We start from the raw sequence: 22,761 nt of genomic DNA on the forward strand, positions 1-22,761 counted from the left end.
TTTAAATGGAAAGTTACTGCTTAAATGATTGGATTGACCTGCGCAAAATAGTACAAATTGATTTGCTGTTACCACACATTGTGAATACGGTTGATGCATTCAATATATTATTTTAAATTACATATTATTATATAGGACGGTTATCATATATTTACTTCAGTAATATTCAAAAACCCAAATTAGGTACAAGCAGAATTACTCAAATATTTCTGAAGACAAAAAAAAAAGATGATTTTGTTTTGTAACTGCTGTTAGCCAAGAAGCCTTGATTTCCTTGTATGTTTTAAAGTGTTTACATCATGATAATTAGTTTGAATTTACTTCAAAACAAGTTTGAGATGCTGCTTCTAAAAATCACTTTGAGGTAGCCAAATTTTATGTATTTGTGTGAGTGTAAAGAGAGAGAATTCAATAAAAAAATACTCTGTAGAGAGAGATTAATTTTTTAAAAAAATTCTTGTTTCAGGCCTAAAATTTGCCCTCAAAGTGTTTCCTTTCCTGGAAACTGGATTCATACATTCTAAATCTGTGTATCCCGAGAAGTGGTTCAGAGACCGATTCATCCGATCCCTGGAGGAACTCGTTAAGTCCGTACAGTAGATTCCTGGGCCCAGCTCAGACTTTCTAACTCAAGTTTCAGAGGGTGGTGTCCTGGAATCTACACCTTCACAAGCTTCCTTGGTGATTCTTATGCCCATTAAGTGTGTGCACCGTAATTGTCGACTCTGGCAATCCATTTTGGGTGTTATTAGCTGGTTTTAATGAGAACTCGGAGCTTTCTTTCATATGAAATTTGCATAAGGCTCATTAAGGTGACTCATAAGGAATCTCTGGGACCTGAACTCTGTGTACGGGAAACATACTTGGGGTAATCAGTAAGTGAAAATGTAGTCTGAGTTTTAACAAATGCTCTCCTCCAGGCTTATTTGTTTCAAAACATTTTTTAAAGCATACCAAACTTTGGCTTCACAATGAACACTGTTCTGTGTTCCTATTCTTAGACCTGCATTGGTATTTCTTAAGTGTTTCAAGGTTATTTGGCAGAACAAGCTAAGGGGGAAAAATATTTATACCCCACCCTTTCCCTTTAACTGCAATCATTTTCCATAATGCCAGTACTTTTAGTTTTCCTGAACAGAGTCCTTTAAAACAAAGGCAGCGAGGTGCAAGACTGAGGTGACTTTTATTTACTTCTGACCCGTGTCTAAAGTTTCCTGCCTAGAATTTAAAGCATGTTTATTAAATGAAGACTATTAGATTAATTCCAATTTGCGGTCGAGGATTTGCACTAAGAATTTAAAACTTGACATGACGATTCCCAGTTTTATCATAACTTTGGTCTCACATGGGTCTTTAGGATTTCTAGTTATGCCTTGTGGCGTGAGTTCAGTAACACTGATTACTACTTGTAGTTGCACAGCTGAAGTAAGACTGTTCTGGGAGCCGTAACTTTTGATCACCTGCCCTATCTGCGCGTTGAGGGTTCACACACAAGAGTCGTATCTCCTATAAGAATAAGAGCAGCATTAGAATCTACGCAGCTTGTGCAGGGTGCATGTTAAATCTCAGTTCTTTCATACTGCGTAGAGTCTTGTGAAATCGAAACATTGAGATGTAGATTTTATGGAGCATTTGATAGTTCTTTTTTAATAGACTCAGTTGATCCCCTTGCTTTGTTCCTAAAACCAGCCCTGTTGGTGGCATCTGCTGAGGCAGGGAGCCTTTCCCTGGACCTCCTGGAGACTGGCCTCTGCTGCTGTGTCATGCCTGACCAGGACTCACCTGCTCCCCTGACCCAAAGACACCTCCCATCGCTGCCCAGCCATAAAGGCAGACATTTGCTACTTGGGATCCAGCATCCCACTGTTCAGAATATAGTGAGATAAGTAGTTGAGAAAACTGGATATACGTGCCACCCAAAGCTACCGAGTTCCTAAATGTCAGCCCTGGATCTTGACTAATTTTGAAACGTTAATTATCTTATCGCTCTATTAAGAGGCTGCGGGCTTCATCCTGGCATTGAAAGGGACTAATTTGCTCCTTTTCGGAACTGAATTAGCTTTCAGGCCAGCGGGGCACTGTTTGGTAAATTGCTTTTTCCAGTACGAGCTTGTTTTCTCCCTGGGGAGCCTCTGTTGGCTTCTGAGCCTGGAACCTCCAGGGACAGATGGGAATGCTCACCCTTGTGATATGCGTGCAGACCCTGCAAGACCGCTGTTTACTAGTAACGAGGCAGAGTTAGCCAGATGATCTGTTCAATTCGCATGTCGGGGAGGCAGCTTTCTACTTAGTTCGTCCTTTTGAGCTTCTAATGGTTTTTCTCTCTCTTTTAATTATTGACCTCGATGTTTTCATTTCAAATGTTATTTTAAACGAGTTGCCGCCCACTTCTTGGACAGAAATAAAGAAGGATTTTCGTGTGTCCCCTGCTCTTGGGGACCCTCTTTTTTGGCACTGCTTTACCAGTAATAGTCCTGGTCTTTTGTATTTGCCCAGAGTGTGCTGTTTCTTCATTAATTTTCCCCCAATAAAATAGCCTCTGAGGCCATCTGTTCAATTCTTCCTTCTCACTTGCCTGTTACATGTCATTTCCTTTCCTACACACTGAATTATATTTTTAGTCTAGCCCTAGTTTCCTTCTCAATTTCTGAATAATTGTCTCTGGCATTTAAAAAATGTACAGCATAATCTTTGGAGAAGTTTTAGAATCAAAAAGAATAACAATGCCAGGCCCCAGCACCTCTGTCCCCTGATGTGAGACTCCCCCTCTGTCCCCCATACATGCCCTTGGGAACGTCACCTCTGACCGGACTCTGCCTTCTAATGTGTTTTCAATACCTTTGCTCAGAGACATCTTCCAAGCAATCCCCTTGTCCAGTGACAAGAGACCTAGCTCATTTAGTGTGTTTTGTGGCAGAAATATTTAGGTAAGATTTAGGTATTTTCAGCTTTCAGACAAAGAGATGTGGACAGGGGATGAGCACAGCGCTGTGTGGTTCTCCATTTGAACATGGGTCAGCGTAGAGAGAATTGGTTTTAAGTTGCAGCACAGGAGAGATCTTTTGGATGCCCAAACAGTTCAACACTGGAATGAATTATTAATGGAGGATATGTCATCTCACTCCTGAAGACGTTTGGGACTAAATAGAAGGCAAAAAAAAAAAAAGAGATACAATTATTCTTGAAGCAAAAATCTGATTTTAAATCTAGGAAAATGCATGGGAAAGTGTGGGCAGCACGAGGCTGCCCCCCTCTCTGTATTTTGCGTGTAAATGGGGTACTTAGGAGCCCTATCTCCACCCCACCCTGTCACATGGCTTGCTCTTTGAGGCCTGGGCTACCCCTTCTGTGTCCTGCTTTTTGAAGAGATAGTGTCTTCCTGTCTGTGCCAAGTATTTCTTTTTTATTTTCTGCCAGAACTTTTTGAACATGGGCTAAAGAAATAAGACCCCAATTTGTGCAGCAGTGGCAGCAATGCCACCGGAAGATCAGCCTCTGTGGTAGAATGGTCCACGTCCTCCCCCCAGGACGAGGAAGGATGTGCAGACATGAGACCTGGGGTCCGGCCCCCTGCTGACCTCTGCCACCCCAAGGGGTCTTGCCATCATATTCCCTGTCACTCTTCTAACCACCAGCCCGCCAGACCCCCGCACCGCCCTGATGCTGCCATGATTGGCAGCTGCGAGAATCTCTGCAGAGATGAAGTGAGGCTAGAGATGGACCAGCATGTTCAGAGCAAAAACTGCTGCTTCTGGCACCCCCAGCCACCCCCCAATTTCCAGAGATGGACCAGGCTCAGGCCAGAAGCTACAGCTGTACTAAGTTTAATGTTGAGCAATTGCATTTCTGATCACCCAGGGTGTGTGAAACCCAGACATGCCAGTCACTGAGACACTCGCACAGGTGCCAATGGGGCGATTTGCCCTCCAAACACCGTGACTTCACGTGTGCACCTGTTTAGCTTATAAACCAGACGAGACTTGCATCGAGCTATTGCTGTTTAGCGTATGATCTACATATGAACAGTATATATGTGTATTTATATTTTTTTATAGTGGGAAAAGATTCTTTGAGAAATAGAGATGATACCTTCCCAAACAGTGCTGTTTCTTTAGTGTTAAGAAGGGTAATTTAATTTTAATTATTTACAAAGCTACTCAGTTCCATAGTAAATGTACCATGGTATGTTTTGTCCAGCTAATGATATCTTAATAAAAAGAAACTGTTCTTTTCAATCCTTAGATGCTAAATCTTTGCTGTGAGTCAGACTGAGACCGCTGGGATTTTTATGAGAATCATTTGGTTTACACGGCGGTGGAAGGAGACTAGCAGGAGACTCCTGAAAGTTTCATATGTCTAAGTCTGTACATAGAGATTAAGTGTATGGTCTCCTGTCTGTCTTTGGTGAGAAAATGGCTTTAATGAAAAAAGAGTCAAAATCTGAAAGGACCTTTAAAAACAGAGTACATTTTTTTTTTGCCTTAACTCAACATTCTCAGACTCTGCCCTGCTTTTCTTTCAGACGTTTGCCACGTCCATGTTTTCCACTCCACTGAGCCCATTTCTTGGGCGTGTGATTTTCCTCACATCGTATGTCAGGCCGGTGAAATTCTGGGAGGAAAACTACAAGTAAGATCCTAAAATCGATGCTGACTTGCCTTGCTCAGATTCACACTTGCTCCATGAGAAGGTCCTGGCTCCAGGCTTCACCTGCTGTGGGGCGGGACCCTGTCCCTGGTTGACGTCCTGGGTTCATTGACTCAGCTCAGGGTTTCAGGGCTCCAGAAGAAACATAAGTAATTGCACATTAGCAATCAGATACTAGTCCAGGAAGGAAATGATAGTTTGTGCTGCCACATTCTAGGGGTTGACCCAGGAACGGGTGTTCAACAAGCCATCTTCGTGTCATTTGCTATGCTGAGATTGCCCCTGGATGTCACCTTTCCCTTCTCTGGGTTTCCCTTCTGTCAGCATCCTAAGACGCAGTCACACACACACACACACACACACACACACACACACACACACACACACACACACACACACACACACACAAACGCCCCTCACAGCTCTACACAAAATGGAAACTGATTCTTCTGAGCACCCTGCAACTGGTAGAAAATGATTTATTCACTCTTTCTTGACTATTTGGACCAGACGTAAATTTCCTCAAGCAAACAGGGAGGGAGCGGGGGTGTCATTTTTAAGGGAAGGTAAGAAGACGGGAGTCATGGTTCACTAAGTCATCTGAAGGACTTCCTTGGGCTCTGTCGGGGGAGGACTTGATGGCTGGGGAGGAAGGAAGGTGTGGGAGCCGGGCTGTCTTCAGCCGGGCAGGGGCTGTCGGATGCTGCATGCTGGGCTGGACAGCCTCTTCAGGTCTCCTGTGCCCTGATTGAGTATACACACCCTGCTATTGCATCCAAGCCCTAAGCTTTTTCTGTATTGCGTTTACATTCTGCAGATCTCTGGCACTTTACCATGTACCTTTTATGCCTTGCAGGGGCATTAAGTTAGGGGACATGTGGTTTCATGTTTCTCCTGCGAGATGGTTTATAAAATCTGCATTGTTCTCGTGCGGGTGGGATGGTGTAGCGGTGAAAACCTTGGGCTGCGGCCTGCCTGGGTTCACACCTCCCCACGGACCTCTCTTGTCCTCCTCTGTAAAATGGGGTGAAATAATAGGACCTACCTCGTGGATTTGTTGAGAGGAGAAAATGAATTAAAATACATGAGGCACCTAGGACAGGGCCTGGCGCCTGGTAGGCACCACGTGAGCCTGAGCTGGTGTGATTATTCCCTGACTGCTCTGCAGAGAATTTCCTGTCCCCACCCTGACCCGTGCTAATAGGTGTTGACCATGATTGAGTGTGTGCCCTCCTCAGGAGAAAATGAATCAAAGCAGACATCCCCAGTGCTGGGTGACCATGAGCAGGTGGTGGGGAGACCCATAGCGCTCCTGGCAGATTCCTCGTGTTCTAAGACAGGTGGATTTTTGCAATAAAAGTGTAGTCATCATGAAATTTACACATAAACAGGGTTGCTCCTTGGCATTTGTCTAAAGTGATATGCATGTTTACAGAGCCAGAGAGTAAAGAAAACTACCAGTATCAGCTCGTCTTTAAGCTTTTCTAGGAGAAAACAATGCGGGGGACCTTTCTGGAGCTCTGAAAATCACACCTCTGGAAAGTGCAAAGGTTTGTAAACAAGGGGAGTGGCATTCTCTCTGACTTTTCCCAGGGAGGGAAAGTACAAAATATTTTAAACTTGATCCTCAGTGCAAAACGGTTTTTTTCTCATCTCCTATTCTCAGACAGGGAATCAGGCTTTCTGGTGTGGGAAGATTTGATATAAGCGAAACATGTCTCGGCTGAGTCGGAAAGAGTTTTAAGCGTCCCAGTAGAAAGGGTTGTGGACGAATCCTTGAGAAGAGGCAGTGTTGGGGGACCCTGACACCTGCGCGGAGCTGCGTGCTTTGTCATGTGGTGTCCTCACGTCCATGGCTCAGCTGCCCTTTCAGGGTGATGTGTTTGGGTCTGAGCTGTTGGTTTATGTGGGTTGAACGCATGGGTTTCTGGAGCAAGATTTGTGTTTCCTTATTCAGTCCCACATAGTATTGATTCTGCTAGGGTCTATTTTTGTCATTAGCACATAACATAACAGAGCACTACGGTATATGTGGGAGGGGCTCTACCTTTGGCTGACCTTTTCGTGGCTTGGAAGGGGACTTCAGGGTCTGTGGCATGGGTAAGGATGTCCATGTTTTGCTAGGTCTCTCTGAAGGAGCCAAGTTGTAGAAAATTTTCTGTTCCACTGGGGTGAGGAGCTCTTCATGCAAAATCCAGTCTGCTGAGGTCTATCATTACCTTTGGTGGAAGCATCAGGACAGAATGCTGGCCTGTGTGCTTCAGAGCTCGGCCTGCATTGGTGGACACCGGGGGAGGAAATGGCAGGAGCTGCAGACACCCTGGAGAGCTCATCTGATCTATTTCAAACTTTCTTTTCTTTTCTTTTTTTAATATCAAATACTGATGATTTCTAGTGTTCTTCCTGGAGAGTTTAGATGTGACTGTTCTAGTCACCTTCTTTTCAGTCTGTTACAAATGAGTGGTCAGTTAGTGTAATTGAATCTGTCTCATTTCTTACTGGTTGTTCCACTGAGTTAAAAGGTGTCTCAAAGACACTCTCCTCCAGAGCTTTGGTGAGCACGTTTGTCACAGTGAACTGCCACCACCAGCCCCGGGTGGGGTTGGGGTGTCACCCACAGTCCCTCCTCCTGGGCCCCCTGCCCTCCCTGCTCCCCCACTTTCCAGTCCCTCGGTTTTTATTCCGGGTCTTTGAAAGCTGACTTTGGTTTTTTCAGGTCTCCAGTGAGCCCTGGCCTGTAACAAAACCATTTTAATACTCTAATGAAGTGATAAGTACGTTACCAGCTTCCTGATAAAGCTGGCTAGTCCATTTTCCCCTGGCTGGCCTGTGCCAAGACTGCAGGCTTCCTGTCCCCTGATCCTAAGCCTCTGTGGGGCAGATGACAGACGTGTCCCCTGACTGCCCTGTGACCTTAGCCTCCTAACTAACCTTCTCGAGAGTCTTTTCCCACTCATAGCTCCAGCTTAACTGTCCTAAAACACAGCTGTCACATGCCTCTCACCCCTCCAGGCTCACCCCTCCAGGCTCACCACTGGGCCTGAGGATCAGGGAAAAATACCACCTAGACCAGCGCTGTCTGGTGGAAGTTCTGGAGGAGAGAGACGCTCTGTGTCTGTGCCATCCAATGCAGCAGCCATAGGCCACACGTGGCTACTGAGCACTGGAGATGTGGCTACTCTGACTGAGGAACTGAATTTTTAATTCTATTTAATTTTAATTCATTTAAATTTAAATAGCCATCTGGGATCAGAGGCTACCATATGCACAGTACAGATACAGACCCTTCTCAGGTCTAATCTCACCTCCCAGCCCATGTCCCATAACACGTTTCCATATGGCACATACTGTGGATTTTCATTCCAACCTCACCTTGGCTGTTCCCCTCATGTACATCAACCTTCCCTCCATCGCTCGTCTGCACCTCCTCGCCAAAGCCCACCTTAAATGGTGACTCTGCTGCGAAGTGGTCCTGATCACCTACTTAGAGGATCTCTCCTTTTTCCTAAATCTCTATAACAATTTGCTGTTATGCTCTGCTTATCCAGTACTGAATAACAAGTTAGCACAACCCTTAGTGTCTTAAGACAACAACAAGCAATTCGGTATCTCTCGTGGTTCCTATGGGCTGGGAATCTGGGACGGGCTCTGCTGAGTAGTTGTGATCTGGGGTCTTTCATGCAGTTGCAGTTAGATGGTAGCTGGGACTGAAACAGCAGAGGACCGGACTCACTGAGGACTAGCTGGACATCTCTGTCCCTTTGCATGTGGTCTCAGAGCCTCTCCATGTGGTCCTGGGCTGTGGTACTTTGAGCTTCCTCAGAACATGGTGGCCATGGGGCTCTGGCACATGCATCCTGGTGAGTAAGGTGGATGTCACATGGCTTCTTCTGACCTAGCCACCAAAGCTCTGCAGCCTCAATATCGTCTCGCTCCATTGTCTACAAGCAAATCTCTAACCCCCTCTTGATGGATATGGGGTGAGGTTCTAGAAGAACTTGTATGATGAGAAGTATGATAGCAGTCATCTTTGGAAAATAAATTTGCTACGATGGCCATCGGTAGATCCTACCCACAATTGGTGTAGGGTGTAGGTGTCCTTCGATTCTGGACTCATTTATTTTCCATCTTTGTGTCCCTATGGGACCCTGCACATAGTAGGTATAATGAAAATATTTCTTAAATGAATTAGGTCCAACGATATGATGTCAGAGGGAAAGGAAATCTCATCTGGGTTTGCATTTGCTGGAGCTAGGAAGTTCACTGCTACACTAATGTGCTCTTGACAAATGAGGTCTCTAAGATCTGTGTTTCTGAGCTCTGCCTGGTGCCCACCTTGAATCACAGACGACCTAGCCAGTGCTCTGTAATGACAGTGCTTGTGTTTGTACCTCTCCTGTGCCAGAGGACTTGAGAAAGCTTTAGAAACACATTCTGGTGTCATGATTTGTCATCCTCTTTGCATATCAACGTTCACTAAATAACCAAACGTTGTCATTAACATAAATCAAATGTTTAGACTGGAAGCTGTAGGACTCACATGCCCAGTCATCTCAGCAAGCATCTTTGTCCTAAGGGAGTTGCCTATCTGAAGCTCCCTAAAAGAGTGAAAACCCCCAGGAACAGTGATTTTGTTTCTAGAAGTCAAAAATCTTCTACAAACCTAAAACACATGCAAACATGTAACGGCTGAAAGGGAAATACAGCTTTCATAGTTGTTAAGTTTCTAGAATACTCTCCAGATGGGTTTTGAAATGTCACATCGTTCTGGGCAGTGTCCTTCATGACAGACATGCATTAAGTATCTCTGTGTGGGCACACTGTGCTGGGCTTCAGAGGAGTCACGCTCTGTGGCTGGTCTGCAGAGGCGTCCACTCTCCATGCTGTGTCCTTGGACTTGCCCCAGCCAACGAGAAGGTAAGCAGCTCAACTTAGTCCCCAGCAATTCTGGAGACGGGGTCAGTACACAAGATGGCACCTGCTGCGTGGTTGATCAGGCCTCGATTAAAATCCCAGCCCATATGCTCGGTCAGGTGTTTGAGAAATTGCTTAGGCCATGAGCCTCGGTTAACTCATCTGTAAAATGGGAAACCATCTCCATGTGCCTCCGAGAGGTTGTAAACACCGAGTGAGACGTGGCTCACAGGGGCAAATGTGTAGGTCGTCTCTGCAGACGTTTCCATCCTGAGTCCTGGCCCTGTTTTTCTCTCCTCTATTTTCCTATCTTCTCTCATTCAACTTTTCATCCAATTCTGTCGAGACATATTTTAGGTTTCACTGCAACCTACTGAAATGGCACAACACAGTCATATCAACCAGCGAAATGACATGTGCATAGACCTTGTGACATCACATCTGCAGCCAGCATGCTGCAAGATGCCCCAGAAATGCCAGTGTTCCCCTCAGGTGCCGTGTGGATTTCGATCCTCGGCCTTGGTGGAATAACAGGATCTCTGAGTGCCACCACTTTGTGGTTTATCCAGCAAAAAAGATACGGGCCAAATGTTTCGGCTGGTCCCGGTGAGCTCTCACAAGTCACGCTGTGTTGTGTTCTAGCCCCTTCTTGGGTCTGCCCTGTAGACGTGAGGGTGGCGTGGACCCCTGGGAATTGTGGCACGTCCTCCGTGCTCTCCACGAGAGGGACACACTCTGCCTCTTCTCAGCCCTGGAGGAGCAGATCTCATACCTGACTGTACAGCCCTTGTGAGCTGCATCGTCACACCTGTGGGCTCCTTGTGCTGTCACCTGGGTACACCTGCTGGCCCTGGAGCAGCCCCGCCTGAGGCTGCCTGCCACACAGCCATCCTTTGCTGGGTCAAAGGCAGCCCTTCCCCCTCTGCCAGCCTCCTTTTCAGGCTAAACAGCCCCGACCGAGGCCTTGGGCATCCAGATGTTTTCTGGGTTGTTCCTCATCTCCCCCCAGCCCCGACCTCCTTTCCCGCCCCAGATGTTATCTCCATTAGCTTCTGTGAACCAGATGTTCTGCTCTCATTTATACCTCTTAAAATGCCAAACTTCTCAATTATCCTACTAAACGTTTGCCAGGCCGAGTCTTCATCACCCCGGTCTTGTCTGTGTGTGTGGTTTACTGAAGAGGGGAAATGTGCCTTTCCTCCTTCAGCCCTCGCCCTGTTGGTTCTAATGAAAATCCTGACCCGTAGGGGTGGGTCTCAGTCACACCGTCCCTCACCTTCCCAGTCCCCTCCTGTCGGCTGCAGGTGGGATTACCTGCCACACCTGCGTCTTCATCTACGATTTGCTAATGGCGAGGAACAGGATGCCTGACTCACTCGGTTAGGGCAGTGAAAATAAGAAGTTCTCAACTTCACACTTTATTTTCTGACATTTTCACAAGGATTTTTCTGGATGTTCTCTACCCACAGAGCTGTGTTAAGGCTGGTTTGTAAGATCTTTGTGCAAACCATTGAGCTTCTCAAAAGGTGATTCATTTCGTAAGTACAAAGCAGGCAACTTATTATGGCTTATGGGTTAGTAGTAAAATGCAGCCCTATAATTAAAATTCGTCCTCCCTTTAATGTTATGCAAGGCAGGTTTATATATTTCAACTTGCAGTTAAGTTACCCGTAATTGATTTGGTATGTCTGCAAGGTGCCTGGATATGTCTGCAAGGTGCCTGGACCTACTGTGGCAAAGGATTCAACACATTTATATGTATTTGACACCCTGGTTTCGGTGCTGCTGAGATAAAAGTCATGAAGCCCCTTCATCAGGCATCCGAAGGCTATTAGAGTTTTCAGATCCACACCCAAGAGTGTGCTGGGCCCCAGATCTTTATTATTAACGGCATTAATAAAGGTAGTCAGAGCAAAGTAGCAGTGTAGCAGTGACGACATTGAACCTCGTCTTTTCTTATTTATTGAACACCTGCTCATCTTCTCTAATGTATTCACACTAGTCCTCACTCCCCCTCTGGGAGTACAGTTTCATTTTTCTCATCTGACAGATCAGAAAAGGGAAATTCAGAGAAGTGAGATAACTTGCCCAAGGTCACAGGACAAATGAGCTGCTGAGCCTGGATATTAACCCAGGTCTGGTCTTATCCCAAGCCCTGAGCAGTTTCTGTTATGTCCAGAAGCCTCTCATATGCCACACACACGCACACACATGCATGCACATACATGCACACACACACATGCCCATATACACACATACACATAGTCAGACGGTGCCAGTTAAAACCTTTGCCCAGCACAGCCTTGAAAGGGAGACACTGTCCAGGGGCCTCATGTGGCTGGCGGGGCTTTTTGGAAGGGAAGGCGGGTCGCAGCCTGGGGCCCAGAGACCACTCTCTGAATGTGCCTTACTCCAGGGATGGCCTCTTTGAGTCCTTAGAGCAAGCATTCTGCAGACCCTTCAGCAGCAGGAGAGCTCCAGGCGCAGACTCCTGGGAGTCAGAGGTTCCTCAGCTCTGTTGCGGATGGACCCTGTGACTCAGGCCAGTCTTCCCACCTCCTTCTCTGCCTCGTATCTCCTCAGCTGGTGAATTTCAGGTCTGTACTCATGCTGTCTCCTCTGAGAAACTAAATGATCAACCTGCCCCATCTGTGGGGCTCACACTCAGACCTGGGGTAAGGTTTGACACTTGAGGTGTTGCGATGAGCTGTTATGCAGATATGTTTCAGAAGGACAACGCTTTCGAGGAACTCCAGTGTGAAGAATTTCTCAGATGGCTCTGGTTTGAGCCTATTGTGCATTATCCTGTTACATTTTGCTGAGCAGGTGAAGTCTACAGCAGAGGTGAAAGGCAGGCCCTGAGCCTGCAGGAAGGAGTCCAGTGGCTACCTGTCTAGCAGGCTGAAGAGGCCTGTGGGTGATTCAGGCTGATGGATGACAGGGACAGTGTGGGCCCAGCACAGCAGGATGACAAAACCCTGCTCTGAGTCACTGCAAGGGGGTGCAGGAGGGTCCTTAGCACTTCCAGCTTTTAGGGAGGTGTCGGAGATGGGGCTGATTTATTCTAAACAAAAGCAGGCAGGAAACATGCAGCTTTTAAGTCTACGCTGTCACAAACCCTTTTCCCATGTGACTCAAATGCTCGTATATGGGGTACAGGAGATTTACCGGGCAGATTGGGGAATCCGGACAGTGAGGGCTCAGTCCCCAGGGCCGGGAACCCTGAGCACTTGTAATTAACATGCCTTCCCTAAGACTGGCCGATGCTCAGGCCCCGCCGTGGTGTGTGCCCATTCTCCAAGAGCCGCTCTGGGTTCTGGGGGTCTTCTGCATCTGAGGCTGCATTACAGCTCGTTCCACAGGATTCTGATAAGCATGTGGGGCTTGTTTAGTCTTGCTACTCTGAGCGTATTTCCAGGACTGACTTTAATCCTTCTTTACTGAAAGCAAAGACCCTCTTACCCGGGCTTTATGCCTAGTTGCTGCTTCTTGGAAAACAGTCTTGACAGAGTAGCAGAATTAATATAGAATGTGGACATAGGAATCCATTCTCTTCTTTTGTCCTGTCATACTGGAAATATTCTGTCGTTATCCCACTCCATGGGGTTTGTAGTGCTTTTTCATGTGTGGGTTGCTGTTTGGCTCTCTCCAAATACTCATCTAAGTAGACAGATGCTGCCGTTCATAATTGTTTTTAAATGAAAAATGACCAGTAATGTAAAAATAATCACATACATGAGAATGAGGGGAAAAAAAATTTACCCTATAAAAATAAAGGAAATTTAATGTATTATGTTTCTTTTCAATTTTGTAATGTCTTAGTAGGTTGCTTTTTAAAGTTATTATTATTTGTTTTAGAGGTGGCATAGCGGGGAGGAAGACTGTGAGAAAGGTCTCCTTTGAGGCTGCAGGGAGAGAAGGAAAGAAAGGTCTTATTTGGGTCGACGATGAAGTTTTTAAAAGGCCTGATTTTAGGAGCAGTCCAGAATGGTAGATCCCTCACTTTCTAGTTATGTATAAACAAGAGCCACTGGTGAAGGCTTCTGAGGGTGTTTTCTCAGCATTTCCAAAGAATCTCTTTTTTTGGAAAAGCTGCTGAGGGTGGACGACGGCTGGGCGAGGCGATCGAGCTGATGTCCAGTTGACTATTGTCCCTGTGCTCATGGAGCCAAGATGTGACACGACCTATTCTAACATTTGAAACGTCAAATTTGAAAACAAATGTCAAACATTGTCAGAATAAAAAATGCTATTCCCTTTCCCCCCCTTAAAAGAAAAATCCATGCCCAGCTGTGCTTTCATGGTGATGTTATCCAAACTGTGTTCTGTTTCCTCTTTGTCACTTGGGTACCCAGCCTGTTGCAAGACTAACGTGGTTGCTTGGTCATCTTGCAGTGGACAGTCACAGATGTGGCTCTGTGCTTAAATTTCCTGCTAAAAGTCCTGTGCTATGTGTATGTGTCATTTACACACTCAAAAAACAGGGGGTCAGAAGAATGCAGTGATTCTCTCCTTGACACCCTCAAGTAATTCAGTAAATCAGAAACCAGGTTAGAAACAGAAATCAGGTTTGTTGCCATCTTCTTGCACCCCACCTCCACCCCAACCTGTTTCCAAGCCAAATTATTTTGCCGCAGGTCCAAGGTGATAAAAAATGCAAACATGAGATGTGAAACTTGCATGTGACACATTTTTCCATGTGGACTGTATCCAAGGTGTGAATGATCTGACGAGGTCCCTCGACATGACTTAGAATGCAGAGCGCAGTGTTAGCTGGACTTATTTTGCACCATATTTTAAGAATTAATGTGAGCAAGGGGCAGTGCTCTGCTATGGGAATAGGGGAAGTAGTCATTGGAAAGGGAGATCCCTCCCAGTGTGTAACGCTCGACTGCAGAACTGCAGCTCTGTGTCAGGCGTTGAATCTGACAAAGGATTAATATCCAGAATATATAAGGAACTCAAACAATGTACAAGAAGAAAACAAGCAAGCCAATTAAAAAATGGGCAAAAGAGCTAAGTAGGCATTTCTCTAAGGAAGATATACAAATGGCTAACAGACATATGAAAAAGTGCTCAACATCACTCAGCATCCGGGAAATGCAAATCAAAACCACATTGAGATACCATCTAACCCCAGTTAGGATGGCTAAAATCCAAAAGACTATGAATGATAAATGCTGGCGAGGCTGCGGAGAAAAAGGAACTCTCATACATTGTTGGTGGGACTGCAAAATGGTGCAGCCTCTATGGAAAATGGTATGGAGGTTCCTCAAACAATTGCAGATAGATCTACCATACGACCCAGCTATCCCACTGTTGGGAATATACCCAGAGGAATGGAAATCATCAAGTCGAAGGTATACCTGTTCCCCAATGTTCATCACAGCACTCTTTACAATAGCCAAGAGTTGGAACCAGCCCAAATGCCCATCATCGGATGAGTGGATACGGAAAATGTGGTACATCTACACAATGGAATACTACTCAGCTATAAAAACGAATGAAATACTGCCATTTGCAACAACATGGATGGACCTTGAGAGAATTATATTAAGTGAAACAAGTCAGGCACAGAAAGAGAAATACCACATGTTCTCACTTATTGGTGGGAGCTAAAAATTAATATATAAATTCACACACACACACACACACACACACACACACACACACACACACACAAACCGGGGGGGGGGGAAGAAGATATAACAACTACAATTATTCGAAGTTGATACGACAAGCAAACAGAAAGGACATTGTTGTGGGGGGGAGGGAGAAGGGAGGGAGGTTTTGGTGATGGGGAGCAATAATCAGCCACAACGTATATCGACAAAATAAAATTTAAAAAAAAATGCTGTACGGTAACATTTAATCAAAACACACTAAAATCCTGCCCTTGTTTGCTGTTGCTGTTGCCTAAGAGCTGATACAGGCATTCTGGCAATGCTGCTGTGGTGCTTGGGTGAGCTTTACGTATATAAGGTCAGTAATACCATTCCATCCCAGGATAAAAAGAACAATGAGGAATACTTCATCTATTCCATAGAGGCCCTTAATTATGCTGGAAACTGGATGTGTTCTCCTAAGAATCCTCAGAATACTTTCTGTTAAATCAGCTACAGACAGGCCAATGACCCCCAGATCACAACCTGACATTTTCATAATCTCATAGGTGCTGGCAATCACTTCTTTGTGGATATTTTTCTATTGATCAGGATCTTTATCAGTTATTATATCTGAGTTCAGCTCCTTCAAAGAGACACCAGCAATGTGAACTCCACTCCACACAGGAACACTTGAGTCTCCATCTCTCCAAGGATCCACCCATGACAGCTTTCATAGTGGATGCCAAGACTGTGCTCAATCAAGAAATGGAAACGAGCAATATCTAGATTACAGCCACTTCCAACAACACGGTTTTGGGGAAATGCACTCAACTTCCTGGCTACATAGGTTAAGACATCCACTGGATTGGAAACAACAATCACTTTGCAGAGGGGGTTGTATTGGATAATACTGGAAATCATTAATTTAAAGATGGCCACAATTCACTGGACTAGAATAGATTAAGTCATGTTTCTCCTTTTGCTTGATGTGCCCCTACTGTGATAATATGATAACCACTTGGCTGGAATATGCAGTGACAAATAATCTGTGCTGCAGACACTATTTGGCATTTTCATGAAAGGACTGTCAAGTTGAAGATCCATAGTCTCACCCTTCAGTTTGCCCTCATTGACATCTATAAGGGCAAGTTCATCATCACTCAGGCCTTTTAATAAGAGGTTGATAGTACAGACCAGGCCAGCTGATCCGTTCCTGTGCTGGAATCTTATTATGATGAACAGACTCCTCTGAAGTGAAATTCGTAATAAACTGACACTTCACAATCTCCATCTTGGACTTGGGGGTGAAAAGCCAGGCACCCCTGAGCAGGCCTGGAGCTGCCTGATGGGTACACAAGGCCATGCCCAGGTACAGGAAATTCGATCCCACCATGCTCACTCTATGGCTGGCTCGCAGGATGCTTGCACCCCCGCTCATGGCTGCTCACTCAAGGGCTGGGAGAAGAGAATGGAGGAAGGTGCAGTGATGCTGGTCGAGACGCCGAGTAAGTCTGACCACTGGACGTGCCTCCACTGTGGCTGCACAGTCTCGGCCTCAGCCCCCAACGCAGCTGCGTGGCCCACCCTCAGCCTGAGCCTCCAAGTACTCTTCTGGTCTGCTCAGACTAAGGCAGGGCTGCTTCTCCAGCAAGTGTATCCTGGAGGTAGTTTAACAATCATGTATCCTCTTCGACATTTGACAGGTATAACAGGCCAACCCAGATTCCTGGAATAATTAGTTTTCTACTTTTAGTATGTACCCCGAAGAAAAATGCTTCTCTGAACTATAGATGAAAATAAGGTGAACTCCTCCAATCCATAACCCACCAGGAAGTGTGAGGTGCATGTGCTTTGTTTCCCAAAAGCTGCCCGCACCACTTCCCAGGGCTGCAGGAAACATGGGTTCGTGTGTTCTGGTGTAGCCAGCTGGAGGGCCTTCTACTGAGAAAGGATTCCGGTGCTTTTAAGCCAGTCCTGACCATGACACACATCTGGGAGGTCAGCAGAAACTTGACAGCAGGAGAAGGACCGACTGTGACTTACTGCAACACTAAAATCTCACCAGAGAGGATACAGCTTCTTGTGCCAAAGGAAAGCCTGGGATTGTAAGTCCCAATTAAAAACGATTCAAGAAGACAGTGATGTCACTCTACTGTGAATTTCTAAAGCTTGCCACACTGCAAAGCTGAGCACACCCACCCCACACCCCACATAAAGTGAGACCCAGCCCAGAGCCCACAAAGAAAGACCTATTCTCTGATAAGGCAGCCATGGCTACTTTCCTGATTAAATCATTCGGGGCTTTTCTTTTTAGCCAGTGATAATGTTGTAACAAATCCAGCCACCATTCTACTGCAGCAACAATACCAAGGAAAATTCCACCTCTAACTAGGAAAAGTCATTCATCCCTGGATCCTGGAGCTTCCAACCCAGAGGAGGGTTCCCCAGTCCCAGTGCCTATTGCTGCCATGTTTATACCATAACCACTTTCAAGATACCATTTTATACCCATTTTAGAGATTTAGAAACTTAAGAACAAAGTGCCTTAATAATTTGCCTGTAGTCATACTTTGAGTAAGTGGGAGCACCAGGGTTTGAACCCAGGCAGTCTCTTTTCTAAAATTGTGCTCCTATCATCGCACTACCTCTGTGAATAAGTTATATTAAATGGTTGCTGAAGTATGTTCTTAAGCCACAGAATTACAAAATGCTGTGGGGGAATTCGTAGTGCATGCTTGCAGTACTGACTGAAAGTTCACAAAGATTTCAGATTTCAGGTATTTTGTGGGTCTTTGTCTGTTTTTTTAGAATGTTAATGTTCCCCTTGTCCCATGTCTATCATATTGTCCAGCTCTCTATCAATGACACCAATAAAGGCTTTTAGCATTCTCAGTCAAACCTCATTACAAAGGCATTGCTGAAGTCCTAGTGCTGACACTGCTCCACTTTGCCAAGTACGTGATTTCCCAGACAGAGTCCCATATATGCGCGCTACTCTGATTATTTACGAAATGAGTGTGTGATATGGACTCTGCATAATAGCCGGGACTGGAGCCACAACTAAATAACAAACTTTGTCCCTAAAGAGCTTATGGACTAGTAGAGAATACCAGGGAAAAGACAGTCATCCTGGAAGTCCTCCTAGAAGAGATAAAATCTAATCTGAAATCCAAAGGATAAGAAGAGGAGTCATTTTTTCTGAGGGTGAAGTCCACATGACGCAGCCATTATCATGAGAAAAGATTCAGGTTCTGGCCTGTTGCTGGTTTGGTGCCCCCATCTATACTTAGGCCAGAATACTTTCTAAAATGTAAATATGACCTCGCTTAACCTTACTATGTGACTTTTTATAGACTACAGGAAAATAGTTACACTCCTTTGGATGACTTCCCAAGCATGACAGGATGTATCTGATGCTTAATGTATGGATGTTTTCCCCACACTCCTTGGATTACAGTAACAATGAGTTCTTTGAATTTCTCTAACGTGAGACACTCTTTCATAAATCTGTTATTTTTTATAACATGATTACTTTGCCTGTGGGAATATAAATAAATAAAATCACTTTGAATCAGTTTGACATTGCCCAGTAAAATTGAAGATGCACACATTTTACAACCCAGAATTTCCACTTATAGATAGGAATTGCCAGGAAAGATAATCTCTCGAATATTTACACTAGGAGACATGTTCACAGGAGTAAAACACAGAAAATACTCCAAATATCCACCAGTAGAAAAGTGAATAAATATATTTTACGTGCCAGTTTTACAACTTTTGGTTCTTCCACTCCAAAGTCACTCTTTGATTGTCTGCTTTTCATAAAGGGATCTGGGCCCTCCATATATTTTTCCTTTCCCAAGTGGTATGATGCTAAACTTTGTGAGTAGAAGGCATTGGAGAGACATTTCAAAAAGGGGATTTTTTCCCTTGCTTTCCATTGGCTCACTTGGCAGGCTCTGCACTGCAAATGACTTCTCCAGCATGGCCCCTACTGCATACATGGCTGCACCAGTGCCCAGATCTTGCATTGCAGGCTGCTGCTATAGTACCTGGTTCCTGCAGTTCATGGTGGTCAGCAGAACCCAGCAGCCAAGAGCTTCTCCTGACACTGCCCTTGGGAAGATTTGTAGTGGAATGCCTCTGGCAAGACATTTCCTCATAAATAGCTTTCCACAGTTATCTAGAAGTCAAGTTTCTGGGGCGTTCTGGAGTGAATTTGCAGCAAGATCTGCTAGTGAAGCACCACAGTGGTTTCTCTACTACCGAGTGTGGCCCATGGAGTGGAAGGAACTCTTCACTGGCGGCTCCAAATCAGCCATAAGGATAGTGGCTACTCCTTTTCTCTGTTATTCATTTTTTTATTTAGAGTTCTCCTTACCTTTTGATATAAAATAGTTCACTGCTCCAATGCTGTTATAATTAATCATTCTTTATATAAACTTGCCCTGTTGACCTTACTGTGTAGTTTCTCTGTCTTGATGGATCCTGACTGATAAATATTACATTCAGACAAGTGAATGCTCTATATTAAGGATCTGTTGAACTCTGGCCACAGTGATACATAGAAGAAACATCAAAGGCTAAGGAAATAGTCAAGTATCAGAAAAATACACGTAGTATGATTTTATTTATAAAAAGTTCAAAAACCACAGGAAGCCAAAACATGTAAAGATACAGTAATGTGTGCTAAAAGTATAAAGAAAAAGAGTAAAGATAATCCTGAAATTTAAGAAAATGATAACCTCTGGCAGAAAAGGCACAATTAATCAGCAGTACGTGGAGGATCCAAACATAATGGAAATGTTTCTTTCTTAGTCTGATTATTGGGTTTACAAATGTTCATTTCTATTATTTTTAACTGTACACATATGTTACATATAAACTTATATATAAATAAAATGTTTCTTAATTTAAAAATAATAATCTCTTGTGGTAAAAAATGACTACATTTACCAGGAGTGGGATTAGATCAGAATTTCTTAATTAATATGCTAAGATAAGGTTCTTGTCACCTTGGGGTGGCCAGGCAGGGCCTGAGGAGGCCTCTGGCTTGGAGCAGCCTTGTGCATTTTCCTCATTGTGCTCTATAATAAACATGATTTTCTATGTGTGCAATCACATGAATAGAATTGGAAGTGCTATAGTAGAGTTGATATCCTAATAATTAATGCAAGGTAAGAGTTTTACTATGTTAGTCTGCTCTCTTTAATTTTAATACTTAGTTCAATATCAACTTCAGAATAACCTTCTATAATTATAGAATAAAAAGTCTCCTTTTTTATCTACAGAGAGAAGAAAAAAATGGGCAAACAAACACACACACACACACACATGAGGGTACTTCAAAAAGTTCATGGAAAGATTTGTATTCTCTTTTAATTCAATTTTTTCATAAATTTTTTGAAGTACCCTCTTCTGTGTTTGTTTGTGTGTATATCCTTCAACTTTTTCAGTTAATCGATATTACCCGTCATGATTCTCTCTGAGTGATATACCATACAAATTCAACACGGGTTCTGTAAAGAACCCTTTTAGGCTACTTCTCTCAAAGTACCTGCTGCAGCCTGTACTGTAAAGGATGCGACAGAAATCTGTCTCTTCACTTCGCCCCAAGCTTTGGAAGGGTCCACTTTGCTTTCAATATCAAACAGAGCATCATAAATTCCTGGGAAGGATTCCCCTGCATACTTGTTGTGGCTGCTTGGAGCATAGATGATATGCCTGTTGACAAAAGAGTTTGCAGTCTATTAGTTGTCCAAATGACACACAAGAGACAAAGAGGACTCTATAATTCCTGCATTGCATATTTCTAGTTTTATGACTTGAATAAGCCACTTGTCACTTCAATCATCTCCAAAGACTAATCTACGAAATTTGTGTTAATTAATTTTAACATTAAATAGATAATTTAAAGTGGCTCAGAGCTACAACAACAATAGCAACAGCTGCTGATTACCTATTATGGACCATGCCTCATATTCATGAATTTACCTATGATTTTTCTAATCCTTATAAATAAACTCTATAAAGTTGATATTAGTATTTCAGAAGAGGAAACTGTGGTCTGAGCAATTAAGTGATTAAACGATTTGTCTCAAAGCACACTGCAAATAAGTGCTGATTTGCTGCTATACCATAGTAGCCTCTGAATTATACCCACAACTGTGATCATTAAAGTCCTGTTTGTTTTCATCCCACTTACTACTGTATTTTTTTCTTCTCTTTAAAAAAGTCACAATAGGATGCTAGAATGCTTAGCTCAAAGCATGAAGAATAATTACAAACAATTTTGTGATGTTCCACATGACCTAGTCAGAAAACTGTTTTATTGAAGAGTCTAAGGCAGTTCATGTAATAGCCCTAGAAGAGAAGAACTAACTCCAAAGTAAAGAGGTGAAGAAGTAAACAAGCACATTCATGCTGCCATTGGCAAACCAGCTACCCTGTTTGGACGATGTCCTTGCTCCCAAACCCTTCGAGAATCCCTAGACTGAAACATGACACCATTTCCAGCTGTCTAATTATCAATTCATTCTGCAATACTTGTTAAGAATAGCCTGGGAACATTTGATGTTTATCAGAAATAATACAATTATCACAATTTAGGGGGAAAGAAAACCTAGATGCCAACATTAGGGGAGTGAGTAAATAAATATATATTTATTATATATTATATATTTATATATAGATTTATTAAGTGTTATGTGAATACATAAACACAAGTATATTTAACATAGGAAAGATTAAAATTATATACACCAAAATATAAACAAGATTTTATATTTGGCTGATGGGAATGAGAAGATTTTTATTTTATTCCTGTGACTTTCTGGATCTTTTAAATTCCCTAAAATGAACATATTTGTCTTTTATAAGAAGAAATGGAAAAAAGATACTAAAAAAGAAAGATATTCAAGAATCTACATGAAGAAACAATATAGTTTTTACTTATTGCATATATTTTGAAATTTTCTATTTGCTTGCAAGAAATCAACTATGATATTTTTCTATAGTGCAAAAAATAAGAAAATGTGACGTTATAGCAAAGAGACATACTATTTTTCTTACCTATAGAAAGGCCTGCCTGGTAACCCTAAAGGATCAATAAATGCTCGTTCCAGAAACATCAGTTGATCATTCATAATTCTCAATAACATTGGGCTAAAGAAGGAAATAAATATAGTTATAACTTCACGAAATGTATGTACTACTCAGCAAACTAAAAATTTAAAGCAAAACGAAAATATTTTAAATTACCATAAAATGCTAATTAAATAACATACATAATTACCATATTTTTAAAAATCCTATAAAATACTATTCTGCTATTTTGCTTCATATTTTATAGGTATCTTATTATATTGCCTTATAATCATCAATTTTAGGGTTACCATGTGTTGAAATTGGTGAATATTTAATCTAGTAAGTTCTTTCCTCCTAGGCATTAAGGTGTTTTGAATTATTTGCTGTTACAATTTTATAATTCATATTTTTCTCTGAGCAGTCTTTTTCCCTCCAAACCTGAGACTCTTTCTTTAAGCAAATTCAAGAAATGGAAATACTAGGTCACAGTATCAGAACTCTATGATGG

At 43.4% G+C, this 22,761-nt stretch overlaps 1 pseudogene; it reads right to left on the reverse strand.

The window, feature by feature from the left end:
• Positions 1-15,477: 15,477 nt before the first annotated feature.
• LOC134376235 (L-lactate dehydrogenase A-like 6A) lies at positions 15,478-22,327 on the reverse strand (annotated as a pseudogene).
• Positions 22,328-22,761: the final 434 nt, after the last annotated feature.

The sequence above is a fragment of the Cynocephalus volans genome, chromosome 4, assembly GCF_027409185.1.
Source record: "Cynocephalus volans isolate mCynVol1 chromosome 4, mCynVol1.pri, whole genome shotgun sequence".
NCBI lineage: Eukaryota > Metazoa > Chordata > Mammalia > Dermoptera > Cynocephalidae > Cynocephalus > Cynocephalus volans.